The sequence below is a fragment of the Leptonychotes weddellii genome, chromosome 6 (genome assembly GCF_054177405.1).
Source record: "Leptonychotes weddellii isolate Sample4059 chromosome 6, ASM5417740v2, whole genome shotgun sequence".
NCBI lineage: Eukaryota > Metazoa > Chordata > Mammalia > Carnivora > Phocidae > Leptonychotes > Leptonychotes weddellii.
The window spans coordinates 62,495,250-62,512,511 of NC_138374.1; the positions used below are offsets into that span (position 1 = coordinate 62,495,250).

General features: G+C 42.8%; 1 protein-coding gene and 1 non-coding gene across 4 annotated transcripts in view; both read right to left on the minus strand.

Annotated features, from left to right (window-relative positions):
* EGLN1 (egl-9 family hypoxia inducible factor 1) overlaps positions 1 to 17,262 on the minus strand; it is a 59,151-nt gene that overhangs the window by 20,099 nt on the left and 21,790 nt on the right. The window lies entirely within an intron of this gene.
* Positions 4,251 to 4,336, minus strand: LOC115943788 (small nucleolar RNA SNORD35). The gene has a single exon (XR_004078377.1). It is a non-coding gene; the product is annotated as a small nucleolar RNA SNORD35 (small nucleolar RNA).

Genomic DNA, 17,262 nt, shown 5'->3' on the forward strand with positions numbered 1-17,262 from the left:
CCTGCTCATGCTCTCGCTCACACTCTCAAATGAATAAAAAAAAAAATCTAAAACAAACAAAAAAAACCTCACTACGGTAAGTCCAGTTTTCTCTTCTCTCCTCAAATCCAGAGGGTATGGTAATTCGCATAAAAGATATGAGAAATGACTATAGTAGTAGAAAAGAGTCGTGTTCAGGATATGTGGTTTGGCTACAGGTATCAAAGGGGACCACTGTTCCTCTATGAGCACACATATGAATCTAACAAACCTGTGGCGAATATTCTTTGGAAATGGACCCTAGGCCTCGGGATTCCTGCTGGTTCTGTGATTAGTTCCCTGTAAGGGAATTTTGTTGTCTGATCCCAACTAGGTTAAACTGAATCCTACAACCAGATTAGCACTCTGCCTGGAATAAAACTCTCATAAAAGGTACCTGCCAGAGTTCCTAGAAGGATGGAGAGGAGGGACTTTATGCAGTTTAGAAAATAGTTTGTAAGACTATTTTTGTGCTTGCTGACTAATAAATTTCTGTATGTGTGGCAGAGCTCCGTGTGAGTTTTGCTTTCATAGTAATGTGCCTTTTGGATGTTAGGTTTTGGGGGAGTAGATCTATCGTGCTCACTTATCTGTAGCTTGCAAACATGAGCAGTATCTCTTAAAAGAACCTAATACTCAAACAACTGAATTGGCTCAAGTTGGGTCACAACAAGGAAAGTCATGGAAAAGCATCCAGGACAGTGTGATATACACAGTCTTACACAAGGTACCCAGACAGCAAAGATGATGAATGCTCTCCTAGGAACGGGTGTCAGAAAAGACCATGCGAGGACACCTGAGTGGCTCAGTCAGTGAAGCGTCTGCCTTCAGCTCAGGTCATGATCCCAGGGTCCTGGGATCGAGCCCCGCATCAGGCTCCTTGCTCGGCGGGAAGCCTACTTCTCCCTCTGCTACTCCCCCTGCTTGTTGTCTCTCTCTCTCTCTCTGACAAATAAATAAATAAAATCTTAAAAGAAAAAAAGACAAAAGAAAAGACTATGCGGGCAAAGTGACCAATGAGCAGAATTTTGAAGGATAAAAATACAAGTTTTCCAGAGTAGTGGGAGACTCCCAGTAAAGGGAACAGAGTATTTGCAAAAAGCAAGAACAAATATGGCACCTTGAGAGAAATGCAAATGGGTAAACAATGTTGGGAGAGGAAATGCTCAGTGCAGAGCAGCTGGAGATGGGGCAGGAAAGACAGGCAGGGGTGGGGCAAAGAGGCTCTTACTGGCTTGCTGAGGAGCTTTGTTTTATAAGTCAGTATAGCCAAATGTGTTCAGTAAGAATCATTTGGTGTACTTCTTATATTATGTTAGAAGATCAACACTGTGGGGGAAAACAACAGGAATGGAGAATACAGTGCTGGGGCATAATTATCAATAGAGTTGTCAGGTCAACCTCATTGAGAAGCTGACATCTGAGAAAATGTTAAGAGATGAGGAAGTGAATGTTCCATGCACACTTTGTGCCTGACATGTCTGAGGAAAAGGAGGGTCAGTGTGGCCGGAAAGGAGAGCAAAGCAGGGGAGATTGGAAGATGAGATCAGAGAGGCAAGGGGTGGGGACAGGGACCACTGTAAAGACGAAGCAGGAGGGGAAGTCACTGGCGGGTTTTGAGTAGTCTGGCTGCCATGTAGAGCAAGGATCGGCAAACTACAGCCAACTGTCCTTGGAAGTAACGTTTTATTGGAACACTCCTTCGTTTACATTTTGTATGGCTGTTGTCATGTTACAACAGTACATGTGAGTGGCCATGATAGAGGCAGTGTGGTCCAGAAAGCCTAAAATGTTTACCATTTGGCCCTTGGCAGAAAATGTTTGCTGACCCCTGGTGCAGAAAATGGACTGAAGGCTAGCAGGAGTGAAAGACTATTTAGAAGGCTATTGCACTAAATCAGGTGAGGGACAATGACTGCTTGGGCCACGGTGGTAAGAAGTGATTGGATGAATAAGCAGATTTCCAGAAAGACTGGCATGGAGTATGAGAGGATGACTCTAAGACTCTAAGATTCTGGCTTGAGAAGCTGGAAAAATGTAATTACTGTAAACAGATGAAGACAACAGGTGGCACAGCCTGAGGATGGGGGCATGTGGGAGATCAGGGATTCAGTTCTGAACATGTTCAGTTAGGGTATGTGTAAGGCACAGTTTTAGGAAGACAGTCCCTGTTCTTAAAGAACTTATATTCCAGTGGGACAGAGAGGAAAACTAATGATATTTCAACACAGCCAACAATGAAAATGACCAGGCCAGGCACGGAGTATTATTCCATTGCAGGGGAAGTTGGGGTCAGAGAAAGCTTCTTGAAAAATGGGTCTTGAAAGAAGAATGTGAATTAGCCAGACAATAGAGGTCAGGGAGAATGTTCCAGGAAAAGAAAAAGTCACAAAGACAACAGAGAGCACAGTGTGTGTGCATATGCATGTCCTGTGTGTAAACTATAAGCAAGGGGGAACCCAAAGCACCAGGCAAGGGGTGTGACAGATGAGGCAGGACATATCCAAGGCCACTCCCCGGAAGGTTAGTGTTCCTTGATGATTAACTTGGACTTTATCTTATGGGTACTAGGGAGCCACTGAAGAGTTTTGAGCAGGGAAGTGACATTACCAACTCTTAAAGTTTTCATTCACTTGGGCAGGTGACTGTGAGGCACATTTCTGAAGCACAGCTATGAAGTCATGAGTCTGCTTTTTTTTAAGATTTTATTTATTTATTTGAGAGAGAGAGAGAAAGAGAGCATGATGGGGGGAGGGTCTGAGGGAGAAGCAGACTCCCTGCCGAGCAGGGAGCCCTATGCATGACTCCAGGATCATGACCTGAGGCAGTCATTTAACCAACTGAGCCACCCAGGCGCCCATCAGTCTGCTTTTCGTATTGGAGTTGGTAAACCACAACTATTTCCTTTTGTGGGGTACTCTTCAAAGGAATGTTTGTGTTTTGTTCTTAATTTGCTATTCTTGATGCAGAATCAATGCAACAACAAAAAGCTGATTTTTAAAAAAATTCCCAGGGGTGCCTGGGTGGCTCAGTCGTTAAGCATCTGCCTCGGGCTCAGGTCATGATCCCAGGGTCCTAGGATCGAGTCCTGCACTGGGCTCCCTGCTCAGTGGGGAGTCTGCTTCTCCCTCTCCCACTCCCCCTGCTTGTGTTCCTGCTCTCACTGTCTCTCTGTCAAATAAATAAATAAAATCTTTAAAAAAATAAATAAAAATTTCCCCAAACGAACGAATGCACTCAAATGAAGTACCTGAAAGTGTCAACTTCATCCTAGCCTTACTGCTTTGGAGAGATAGTCCATAAATGCTAAAATGCTTATTTCAGTTTAAGACTTAAATGGGCAGAGAATCAGGACTCTTTCTTAGCTGAAAAGACTGCTCATTAAAAACATATAAATCAGACCCTTAAGAAGTTTTTCAATAATAATAACAGTAACAACAACAACAGCATAACTCCCTTTCTAGGCAGATAACCAAACACCTTTTTTTTTTTTTTTAAGATTTTATTTATTTATTTGACAAAGAGAGACACAGCGAGAGGGAACACAAGCAGGGAGAAGCAGGCTTCCCGCTGAGCAGAGAACCCGACGTGGGGCTAGATCCCAGGGCCCCAGGATCACGACCTGAGCCGAAGGCAGACGCTTAACGACTGAGCCACCAGGCGGCCCATAACCAAACACCTCTGAAAAGTGTTTGTGGTGTGACTGACAGAGGTTCCAATCACAGCCTTTGTATTTTTACAGAACTTGAGTTTACAGAACTTGCATATGAGGCATCTCATGTCAGTCCTGCCACACCTCCACGAGTGATGCGGGAAAGTCACAGTGCTGAAGGGCTTACTCCGCCGAGCCTTCATACCACTGCACAGAAGTATAGTTACTGCAAGCATCAGATCTGGTCCCAGAAAATAATGATGGCCCTGTTTCAAATAACATTAACCTCTACTCTGCTTTTATCACTTTGAACAAGTTTAATGTTCTTTGCTTTTTGCATCATTCTTAGAAAAGTTCCTGAATTTCTTATAAATCGCCCTACCTAGACACCCTTGTAATATTTATTTTCTGGGTTTCCCCCATCAGATTTTGGACTCCTATAGAACATGAAGCAGATCTTACTAATCTGTGCCAAACACAGGTGCTCAGATCTCTATTGAGTAAATCAATTAATGATTAAGGGTAGAGAGAAAGGAGAGAATAACTTGAACAACTTTGATACGATCTATTGATCATTTTTTCTTCTGGATCTGCTCTGCCAAGTGTCTTTCTCAGCAGTGCCTCGGGTGAGCATCTGAAGACCTTCGTGAAAAGACATCATCTGCACTTTAATACAAAATACAAGCTGAGTTTTACCATCTTATTAAAGTTGACAGAAGTATTACTAGGTTATGAGAAATAAATCTGAAGTTCAACAACCTTCCATTTGCACAGGATGACAAAAATAACACACATACACTATGTACGTATGTGCATGTGTGTACACGTACACAAAGAAGCATAGTTACTAAGTTATGCCAACAGACTGGTTTTCATTCAGGACCATATAGCTTTATTTTCGGTCTTGGCACAGCTTATTTTTAGGAATGGTCAAGTAGGGGAGTGCTTGGCTGGCTCAGTCAGAGGAACATGGGACTCAATCTCGAGTCATGAGTTCGAGCCCCACGTGGGGTGTAGGGATTACTTAAATAAATTAATTTTTAAAACCCCCAGAACAAAAAAACTTAAAAAAAAAAAGGGGGGGGGGGCGCCTGGGTGGCTCAGTTGGTTAAGCGACTGCCTTCAGCTCAGGTCATGATCCTGGAGTCCCGGGATCAAGTCCCACATCGGGCTCCCTGCTTAGCGGGGAGTCTGCTTCTCCCTCTGACTCTCCCCCCTCTCATGTGCTCTCTCTCATTCTCTCTCTCTCAAATAAATAAATAAAATCTTTAAAAAAAAAAAAAAAGGAATGTTCAGGTAGGTGCATGTGGCTGGCTCAGTCAGTAGAGCCTGTGACTCTTGATCTCAGGGTTGTTCAAGCCCCACGCTGGGTATAGAGCCTACTTTAGAAAAGAATGTTTAAGTATACCTAGTGAATGGTTTAGGAGAAGAGCCTAAGTAGAATATAAGATTTCCATAACAAGCATTAAGAAGTTAAGTTCTCTAAGCCTTCACACCTACTAACTTTCAGGCATAGTGCCAGGAACCAGCAACCTCCAGTGTTTCTCTCAAAGCCTCGTTCCCATGGGCGAGAACAAGCATGTGGGCCACTCTGCTGCTTCTCCCTGCTCTTCAGAGCCACCTGCTTCTTTGACCCACAGTTTTCTGCTGGCCCAGGCTCAGTCTTTATGTCACAGTGTTTACGGAATCCTCTTAATAACTCATCTACCCTGCTCATCTGATCAACATTACGTGTCAGTCTACTATAGGCGAAGTTCTACAGACTGTCATTCAGTATTATGTCTAAATGTGCTGGGTTTTTTTATTATTATGTTCAGTTAGCCAGCATTTAGTACATCATTAGTTTTTGGTGTAGTTGTTCAACGATTCATTAATTGTATATAACACCCAGTGCTCATCACAACACATGCCCTCCTTAATACCCATCACTGGGCTACCCCATCCCCCCACCCTGCCCCCCTCTGAAACCCTCAGTTTGGTTCCCGGAGTCCAGAGTCTCTCACGGTTTGTCTCCCTCTCTGATTTGCCCCCCTTCAGTCTTCCCTCCCTTCCCCTGTGGTCCTCCATGTTATTCCTTATGTTCCACATATGAGTGAAACCATATGATAATTGTCTTTCTCTGCTTGACTTATTTCACTTAGCATAATCAATGTGCTGTTTATAAAAGAGGAAGTTGTGTTTTGGTTCTAGGTGGGGCCCAGTGACTCTAACCAAATTGACTCATGGGCCCTAAGATAAAAACTGAGGACCATTGCTATAAGGATTGGAATTTGAAGAGAATGTTGCAAGAAGTCTTAAGGCGAAGTATTAAAGGTGAGGCTCCACTTTTGCATATAATTTGAGAGAATTTTAAGTAAATTAATTATGAAGAACCAACCAGATACATTTAAAAGAATCTTGAAGAAAAATCCTCCCATATTTGATTGATAAGATGGTGAGATGTGAGTTGTGCAATCTAATAGTTCGCTTCTTTTTGAATCCACCTGTAGGCCGGTGCCAGCCTGGGAGGAGAGTCTACTTTCTTTAGCCTCTAGCCAATTAATCTACATTTTTATCAATGATTTTGAATGAAGAGACGGAGGGATTTATCAGTGTAACTTTTCTGAATAGGAGAAGTTTAGATAAGTGCACTTTACAGGAAAACCACCACCAAGGTATTACTACGTGCTTTTACTTAACTCTCAGAATCCCTGCGAGACAGGTATTATGCTCATCATGTGGAGTAAACTATGCAAGGGGTAAGATGGTTTGGAGAAAAGATATCTTAAAACAAAACAAAACAAAAAACCAAGGAGTTCTGGTTGACCATAAATTTAAACTAGCCACTGTGTCGCTAAAAAGCTACGGCCACATTAAGCTACATTAAACAGTTCGACTAGATTCTGTACTACTCAGGCCCTATTCATTTCTGGGGATACATTAGAGTATTTTTTTTTTTAAATGGCCAAAGTGGTGAGGGCAATGTCTAGTAAGGAACAGTGGCAGGATGTGAATAGGTTCAGCCTGGAGAAGACACATTCCCAGTAGACCATAATCTCCAGAATACAGGGACCGAGTCAGATAAAAATAGCACCACATTTTACGTAGAGCTTTCCAGTTTGCAAAACGGCTTTTACCTTCCCCAAAGGCCACACAAAATAAAGGAAGCACACTGAGATTAAGAAGACTGGGATCTGAAGCCAACTGCCTGCACTCAAACTCCAACTTTGCCCCTTCCTGGCTGGGTCACTCTGGACAAATTATTTAACTTTTCTGTGCCTGATTTCCCTTGTCCGTAAAGTGAAAATAACAACGGTATACCTGCATTGCTGATGAACTAGTACACAAAAAGTGCTTAAAAACACTGCCTGTGCAGCAGGTTAATGGCAGCTATGACCGACAGCTATGGGGCGCTGGGTAAGTCCCAAGCCTCCAGAGCCGTGTCCTCATTCGAAAAATTAGGATTATCACCATCTACTTACAGGGCTATGAGTTAAATAAGACAAAAAAGGGAAGTGTTCTGTAAATCTTAATTGCTTTTCTCTTTCATGAACACCTTCATCATCATCTCTGAGAGAGCCTTACGCCAGGCACTACGCTAAGCATAATCTTTGTTATCTCATTTAATCCTCCCCACAACTATATAAAATGCCTACTTCTACCAGCCTCGCTTTACAGACAAGGAAACAGGCTTAGGATGGCTAGTTTACATGAGGCCGCAGATCTAAGTGGTCAGCAAGACTGAGAACCCAGGTCTTTTGGACTCTGTAGCCCACTTTAGAGCCTCCATGCTATATGGCTTTTCATACACATTCCTGCATTTACACATCTTGGCAGCTAACAACATGAATGTTTCCTTAATCAAATAAATGAATGTTAGCAGTCTTCAACGTGGTACAACTGTTGCAAGGAAAGAGGAGCTGTGGAAAAGACTCTGTCCCTGCTCCATGCACCTGCCATAAAGCGCAAGGAGATCTATCACATTGTCTGGGCCAGGTTTCTTTATTTCTAAGATAAGGAACCTGGACTATACAGTCTTTCAATCTGGTTTGAAGACCATAATGGTTCCATCTGGCAACACTTTTTTTAAAATATTTAATTAATTTATTTATTTGAAAGAGAGAGAGAACACAAGTGGGGGAAGAGACAGAGGGAGAGGGAGAAGCAGGTTCCCTGCTGAGCAGGGAGCCTGATGTGGGGCTTGATCCCTGGACTCCAGGATCATGACCTGAGTGGAGGGCAGATGCTTAACTAAGCCATCCAAGCGCCCCCCTTCTGGCAACACTTCTGACAAAGCATTCTAAAAACTCTAGAATTTCAAAACTGTAAGAGACCTTAAAGGTCTGGCCCAAACTCTTTAGACATGGGAATCCCCAAGGACAAAAATCTGGGTTTCCCAATCGATTTCCAAACCTACATTGCTTCTTTTGTAATGACACTGAGTAGACATTTCAAACAGGATTAAAGGAAATATAACTGGCATCACAAAGTCCAAAAATAATGGGTGCCAAAGTTAAACAGTAGTAACTTTTATATTCTAAAAACTCACTTTATTAGTCACTACAAAACACCAGGTTTTATTGCTTAAAATACCACATTAAAGACACATTAAGCTATTATTTTCTAATTTTGTGAATACCAAATTCTAATAAACAAACAGGGTAACCTCAGAATAAATTATTTTGATAATAAAAGCCTTGCGGTAGCACTAATTAGCTTTAAAAAAATTTTTTTTAATTTAAAAGATTTTACTTATTTATTTGATAGCAAGAGAGACAGCAACACAAGCAGGGGGAGTGGGAGAGGGAGAAGCAGGCTTCCTGCTGAGTAGGGAGCCTGATGCGGGGCTTGATCCCAGGACTCTGGGATCATGACCTGAGCCGAAGGCAGACGCTTAACGACTGAGCCACCCAGGTGCCCCTAAAAAATTTTTTTGAGAGAGAGTGGAAGAGTGGGGCGGCAGGGAGGACAGCGAGAGAGGAAAAAAAGAGAATCTTAAGCCGACTCCCCACTGAGTGGGAAGCCCGTGTGGGGGCTCATCCCACAACCCTGAGATCATGACCTGAGCCTAAATCAAGAGTCTGATGCTTGGGGCACCTGGGTGGCTCAGTCATTAAGCGTCTGCCTTCGGCTCAGGTCATGATCCCAGGGTCCTGGGATCGAGGCCCGCATCGGGCTCCCTGCTCGGCGGGAAGCCTGCTTCTCCCTCTCCCACTCCCCCTGCTTGTGTTCCCTCTTTCGCTGTGTCTCTCTCTGTCAAATAAATAAATAAAATCTTAAAAAAAAAAAAGAGTCTGATGCTTAACCGACTGAGCTACCCAGGCCCCCTAGCTTCTTTTTTTATTTTTTAAAAGGATTTATAGAACTACTGGGTAAGATTTTGAAACTATTGTTATGAAGGCTAAACAAACCGAGAATAACTAAAAATTATCATAATTTCTGGAGACACACTAAAATGCAAAAATTCAACTACAATTTTATATATTCAAGGATGGTATAAAGTCTTAAAAAAAGAGTACTAGGGCTAAATATAAAAAGTCACTATAACACGAAACTATAAAACACAAAACATTTCAAAACAGAAAGAATAAGAATTAAAAAAAAAAACAAGCAATTTCGACTCTAACACTTAAGGTAAATGTTATTTAAGTCATATAAATTATTTATTATGCATATTAAATAGACCAAATGGTGGCCTAGATCTGTCTGATTCACTATGCTTTCACTCACCATAAATCTATAACTTTAATGTACAAAATGTGAAAATACAATGAGAAAACTACAAATGTTATGGTGCTACAGACAGGGTAAAACAACATACAGTATAATGATCAAATATAGCAAGGTTTAGAGTTGGCCAGCATGGATTCAATCTCAGCTCCACTACTTATAATCTCTCTGTGGGCATAACAACAGTATACACCCCAAAGGGATATTATGAGGATTAAAAATAGAATGCATTTTGCACCTGGTACCCAGTAAACATCCAATAAACGTGAGCTATTCGCATCACTGCCAGTCTGCCCCTCAAACACTGATGACACAGGAGGATGTCCTCTCTGCCCCTGTGCTAACATTTGCCTTTGTTTTCCCAGTACCCACTGCCCCTCGTCCTTGGGCAACCCTGACCTGTGGTTCTCAATCTTGTTTGGGTGAGATTCACTCTCTACCCTCTGGGGTGAGTGTATCAAGCCTAGTCAGAGACTAGTTCAGAAATGGGCACATGACCCAAGCCAATCGGAACCAATGGGATGCAACTCCAGGATTTTATCTGGAGCCCTTGGTAAAGAGAGACTCTCTTCCTATGTACATCTCTAGGATGAAAATCTAAAACTATTGGGGCCAACTTGCTGTCACATGAAGAAAGCTTGCAAGAGAGTAACAGAAAAGAAGAGCCGAGAGAGCAAGTTTTGATGGTATTATTTGCACCCTTGGTTCCAACTGTGTCAGAGGGTTGATCATTAGGATCTACAGTTATAGGGACCAATCTTTTTTGGTTTGCTCAAGCCTAGGGATTTTTCATTTTGTTGTTGACATTTGCATCTGAGATCTAACACATTTGGTACCAGTCACCACCTAGACTAAGCTGGTGACCAAGGATGTAGTAGAGCTCTGCCATGAAGGGCATGGATTTGAAATCAGCAACATCTGGTTTCTAACCCTGGTTCTACCACTCACTGAACATGTGAACCATGGGCAGTTTGTTTAAGCCTACCTCTTCATCTGTGAAGTGGTTTGATACCTGCCTCAAAGGGTTCCTAAAAGGGATACCTGGCTGGCTCAGTCAGAAGAGCATGCTACTCTTGATCTCCAGGGTTGTGGGTTCAAGCCCCACGTTGGATATAGACATTACTTAAAAATAAAATAAATAAATAGGGGCACCTGGGTAGCTCAGTCGCTTGAGCATCTGGCTCTTGGTTTCAGCTCAGGTCATGATCTCAGGATCCTGGGATCAAGCCCTGCGTGGGGCTCTGCGCTCAGTGGGGAGTCTACTTGCACATTCTCTCCCTCTTCCTCTGTCCCTCCCCCTGCTCTCTGAAATAAATGAATAAATCTTTAAATAAATAAATAAATAAACTTAAAAAAAAATAAAACGGGTTGCAGAGGATAAATGTGACAATGCCTATAAACTGCTCAGTCTTCCACCTGACAGGGATTAACACTCAACTGGTAGAAGCTATTAATGTATCATTGATCTCAGATCGATCTTCATATCTGACCTGAGTTCCACATCTATATTTCCAGTGGTTTAGCCATTTCCACCTACATAGTCCCCCATCCTCAAATTTAACATTGCCAAATCTCATCTTAACCTATCTCCACGCTGCCCCATTACTCCCCCTGCCTCAAAAAAAACCCCTCATTAGAGATCAATTCTTCACCAATGAATGAGAATGTGTTCCTGGGATCCTAGGAGTCACTCTAGACTGATCCTCCTTCCCTGTTAGCCAATCCATCACTGAGTCCCGCTAAATCTCTGTAGCCTGACAGGAAAGAATGTTCCTCTTCCTGGTGGTAAGAATAAGGGCAGGACCCCTCCCACTCCAGGATGTGTGACTTTTTCATTGGCTTTTCAAGGAGACCTCCCATCCTCTTACCCCTCCTTCTCATCTTTCTCCTTTTGGCTTCATCTCTTTCCAGATCCAGGACAGATGTCTTGCCAGCCCTCTTTATGTTTTCCTTCACCTCACCCTGCAAACTAGCAAATTTAAATGAATCCAATCTTTGTAGCTATACCCAAGTTACTGAGCACCACTGCAGGCTGTCTCAGCCATTATTTCAGCCCCAATTTTTAATTCACTAATGGAGATGTTCCTTATTTATCTGAGGTAATTAAGGCAACCAGGAAGAAACTTCCTCAGCTTCTTACTCCCATGCATCTAAATGTAAAAGCCCCATCATCTCATTTCTGTTAATCAGAATGGCTGGTGTGTACAAGATACACAGTGTGGTGATGGAATAAATAAAGGAGGTGTCCTTTCTCCTAGGTAGGGGTAATCCTGCCTCCTACAGCGCTTCTGGAATGTTAACATGCATACAAACCACCCAAGGATCTTATTAAAAATCCATATTCTGATTCAGGAGGTTTGAAGTTAGGGCCTGAGATTCTGCACTTTTCCCAACAAAACAATGCTGCTGGTTTGAAGCAACATTTAGAAAAGCAGGCTCTATAGTCCATCCTGTTCCATCTCCTCAGAGACCTTTTACTCCAAGTCAACATCTTTACCCCTGTATCTTCACATCTACTTCTCTGTCAGCTGCTCCTTGCCCCAGCACTGAACATACCTGTCTCTTCTACTTTAGAACAAACCCTCCTTTGCTCCTCTATTAGCTGCCATCCAATGTTTTCAACTGCTTGGCTCCACAGTTTCTATGAAGTACAGTTTATGTCCGTGGTTCTCAGACTATCTTGGTGCACAGAGTAATTAATGTCTCAGCAATTTTTTTCATGACACTTCTAAGCCATAAGAAATACCTATTAGCTCTCTTGATTAAGCAGTACGCACCAAACCACTTGGCAGGTATGAAAGTCCTAATAATTTTGTACCTTGGCAGCCCTGTGTAACTTTTCCAACCCTGGAATCAGATTGGACACAACAGCCTCATTTCCTGCTTCACGGTTATTTTTAGGTGGTACTTACATTTTTTTTTTAATCAGAACAAGCACTAAAAACCCAGGTTCCAAAGGTATGACATCAAGGAAAGGAATACAGTGATTTAATACTGTACCATCCAAGAGATGTTGCCGTATTTCCCTTGAAATTTAAAAAATATTCCAAGGCACTCTTTATGAGTCTGCTGCAGTGCCCTGGGGGGCCCTCGATGCACAATTAGGGACCTGTGGTCTAGACAGTCCTCAGAATAACAGCACTGCCGCTGCTGGGGAGGTGGTTGGAAATGCACAAGCTGAAGTCTTACCCCAGACTCACTGACTCAAGACCACTTTCCCAAGTTCTCCGAGTGACTAAGACAGCACTACAGTTTGAGAAGGCTGGTCTGGCCCTCCCTGCCAGCTCTCACTTCCACCATTCCTGCTCAACTCACTGCTTTCTGACAGTTCACAACTCCAGTAAAACTGCCATGGGCAAAGTCCCAAATTACACCCTCCTCCCTTTTTAATAAAAGCAATACATGTCTTCCAGTTCCAATGCTAATGAAGCCCCTTTTGCTGTGTTTGACATTACCAATCTTCCTCTTGTACCTCTATTCTTCCTTGGTTTCTTTTCCTTCCAATACTACCTGCCCCCCCTTCTCCACCAATGAAGTATTGTTTCCCCTAAGGCTTCTGTGATTAGCATTACTTTTGCTGTGTAAAACTCTTCCCTCAGAGGCTGCACTGGATCCTGTGGTTTTAGCTACTATCCATATGCCATCCACCACATTCCAGACGGCTCTCTGGAGTCTTCGACCTCCAAAACCAACTTCTCCTTGTGTGTACAGTACACAGGCAAAGTAAGCTCAACTATGCCAAAACACCTTACTTGCCTGTCTTCCCTGGCCTTCAGGTGGCTCTTCTTCATATACCCTTTCCTTTCCCTTCTCCATGTCCCTTCCCCGACACAATCAATCAAACCAAACATCCTTGCTTTGTCTCCGATCTGTCTGAATCTCTACATCTTTGTTACCTCTATCTTAAAAAAGAGGTCCTTATCTTTTGCTTGGATTCCTGTAACAGCCTCCTAACTCGTCTCCTTGCCTCCAGGATGGCCGGGTCCTGCCTGCTCTAAACCTTCCTCGGTGCCCCACCCAAGTTAGCTGTCTAAAATTAAAATCTGGTGTCACTGCCTTCCTCTCAATCCTTCAACGGCTCCAATGCCTAGCAGCAATTTTCAGCTTTTCCAACAAACCACAGTAAGTTGCAGATACAGATCTAAGAAGCTCACCACAAACAAGATACTTTTTGCAAGGCTCAGTTTCATCTTAAATAGTCCTTTCAATTTTCTAGGCCATGGGTAGCTACTTATGTTATTAAGAGAATCTTCTAAATTACTTACCAATTAAAACTACTTAACTTTTTCCACATGATAATGGAGTAAAACTGACACTCAAGGAAGATACACTGGTTACCTGTGGTTTCAAAATACCCTTTGGCACAATGCCACTAGGCCAGGGGTTGGCAAACTATGGTCTGCAAGGCAAATCTGGCCCCTCAGTTTTTGTAAATAAAATTTTACTGGAACACAACCAAGTTCAGTCATTGATGTATCATCTAGGGCTCTTTTCAAAGTACAACAGCAGGGGGGCGCCTGGGTGGCTCAGTCATTAAGTGTCTGCCTTCGGCTCAGGTCATGATCCCGGGGTCCTGGGATCAAGCCCCAGGTCAGGCTCCCTGCTCAGCGGGAAGCCTGCTTCTCCCTCTCTCTGTTTGTGTTCCCTCTCTCGCTGTGTCTCTGCTAAATAAATAAAATCTTAAAAAAAAAAAAAAGTACAACAGCAGAGCTGAGAGGTGCAACAGAGACCACGTGGCCCACAAAGCCTAAAATACTATCTGGCCCTTTGGGAAAGTCTACAGATCCCTGCATTTGACCATGAGGACTGTTAAGAGTAGGACTGTGTTTTACTTATATATGTCCCAGCACAGGTCTAGAAAAAGGACTAAAAAATATTTAACTTAAAGAATTAGAATATTGCCAGGAAGATTTCCAAGGCCCCATAAGGGATGCGCCCATGAAGCTGATGTAGAATGCCTCCAAGCCCTAAGGAAGACATACAGGGCCAGAGATGTTCCTTCATCACCGAGTGAACTCTGAAAGGCTGAGATGAGACAGGGAAAATAGTATCCTACTCTATGGAGGTCAAAACATGTTCTGAAGAAATTGACAGGCTCATCAGACCTAAAGCCACCTTCCCAAAGAACTTCCATATAGCACCATATCACTAACACGTGCATCTGGTGGCATCTAAGAGTTAGGAGCTATTACTCAGAGCAGCTGCTATAAGAACCAGTCTTTCTGGAGTCTGTGCAATTGCATCCCATTTTTCTTCTCCAAATGGTGGGAAGCAGAACACTTAAAACCAAAATATTTTAGTGAAGGGTAAGGAAGTGGGGCACTAGGATGACTGTCCTACCTTGCAATCAATTATTAAAAAAGAAAACCATTTGAAGAAATACTGTATAGAGTGGTCATTAGGGAGGGAGGGAGGGGGAAAAAAAAAAAAGAAGGATATACAGAGTGCTTACTCTAGGACCTTGACCAAAAAAAGAACCATGAGATGCCCTAATACACCATGGCATGTCCTAATCAACTGGTTAAGTGTCTGCCTTTGGCTCAGGTCATGATCTCACAATTCCTGGGATTGAGCCCCGCATCGGGTCCCCCGCTCAGCAGGGCGTCTGCTTGTCCCTCTCCCTCTGCCCCCCCAACCCATGCACATGCGCACACGCTCTAATTAATAAAATCTTTAAAAAAATAAAATAAAGAATGCATGATGAGGAGTACAGAAAAATAAAGTGAAATCAAGGCCACATAATAGCAGATCTTACATACTCTGCACTAAGGAATTCAGGCTCCATTTTTCAAGCTACTGAATGCCTGAAGTCATGTAAGCAAGCACAGATAATAATCTGAGCTGTCATTTAGGACAGGAATCAGCAAACTCTGGCCTGTGGGCCAGATCTAGCCCACCACCTGTTTTCTAAGTTTCACTGAAGTACAGCCACATTCACTTACACACCGTCTAAGGCTGCTTTCCCATTACAACAGCAGAGCTTGAGTAGTCGCAACAAAGACTACATGGACCACAAAACCTAAAATACCTATTTAGCCCTTTGGGGGGAAAATCTGCTGATCTCCCACTTTAGGAACAGGACTCTGAGAAGGGAAAAATGAATGTAAAAAATAGATTAGGAAGGACAAGGAATAATGGAGGTGGGGAGATGACATTTGTGGCTACTGGGAAAAACAAGGTAATGCAGGTCTAAATACAGTAGTGAGGACTGCAGGTCAAACACAGCTTGCACCTCGGTGTGGGTGAGAATGGAACCTACACTGGGAAGAACCAGAGCCAGACCAGGAGCACAAATCAACTCAAGGCTTAGTAGTACTGTGACGTGGAGGACGTCAAGACCATGGATTTTAAAATGGGACACAGGATAAAGTTTCAGAGGGAAGATGACAGAAGATTAGTTGAGATCAGATATGAAACCTCTAAAATATCACTAAGACCTACAGGAAGCACACCTTCACGGTGCGAGAAGGAAATCCGACTAGACAAACAGCATTAAGGGGCCACAGTTATGTGATGAAACCTGAAGAAAACTGGGTGAGTGCAAGGGGATGAGACAAGCTGGAGATGGCAGCAGGACAGCAGGGCCCATTTACTCTGCAACCACATGCACAGACCCTGTACCGGGCCCTGGGTTTGCTCTCTTCCTCCCAGCAATCCCGTGGTACAGGAATCACCCCAGTTTTACAGATCAGAAACCTGAGCTTGGAAAGGATTCAGGTTAAGTTCTGAGGTCTCACGGCTAATACGTGGCAGGGGTGCAAGTGAAACCCGGGTCTACCCGAATGCTTGGAAGGCCCGCATCATATTACCAGGGAGATTAAGGAATAAATACATGATGAACAAGTAAAAGCAGACGGTATCACCTACTTGTAGAAGCCATGGGGGAAAAGGTGAGAGAATATCAATTTATAAGATTAATACAACCAAGAAAATGTAAACCAGTCGTTTTCACTAGCAACAACTTTTTTCTTTGCCAAGCTTTTCGCTGTTAAGAGGTGTTTAGAATATTCAACAAATGTCCTTTGGGTATCTGATATATCAGACATCGCATTCCTAAGATCCCTTATCGATTAAAAGTATGCTCTATACCAGTTTTCTCAGACCCAAATGTGTCTTAGAAGCTCCATGAAGTTCTAAAAAATTGTCTGGCCTTCCCCCTGGATCAAAATCTCTGATTCAGAAGCTCTACAGAGGGCCCCTGACACTAGTGTGATTCTGATGTGAAGCTTACATGCCTGGAGGACGCTAGGCACACACTGCCTTTTTGAAGACAGGATCGTGGTTAAGTGTCTGAGGTTAATATGAACTTACTATTTGATCGATACTCTTTATGATTTACATTGAAAAAACCAGCTCAAAGAACTGTATACTATATTTGTATACTCTCAAAAGAATGTTCCTTTAAGTGAATGGTTGGTATTTTTCTTGACTATGAATTTGTCTGTGTTGAAATTAAACAACATTCCAATGGTGCATTTCTGAAATTATTTCAGTTAGGAAGGAGAAAGACTCATTTGATAAATTCTTGGCTTCTCCCCAACTTTTTAAAATTAAGAAATTTCTGTCATGCACGGAGCAAGATCAAGTAGGAGACCTGAAAATAAATACAGCACCCTCAAAACATGCATAAATAGAACCCTCCTTCACGTGTCTTAACCAGGGCAAGCTCTGCAATCACACTATCCTGATTTGGGCCCTGGCTCTGTGACTTCCTAGTTGTGTGATCTGAAACAAGTTTAAAAACAACAACAACCTTTCTGTACCTCAGTTTCCTCAACCAAAAAATGAGGAAAATAAGTACCTACACCTTAATATGGTTGTTGGGAGAATTAAACAAGATAATCTGGGTAGAAAGAGTACTTACAATTGTGGTTGTACATAAG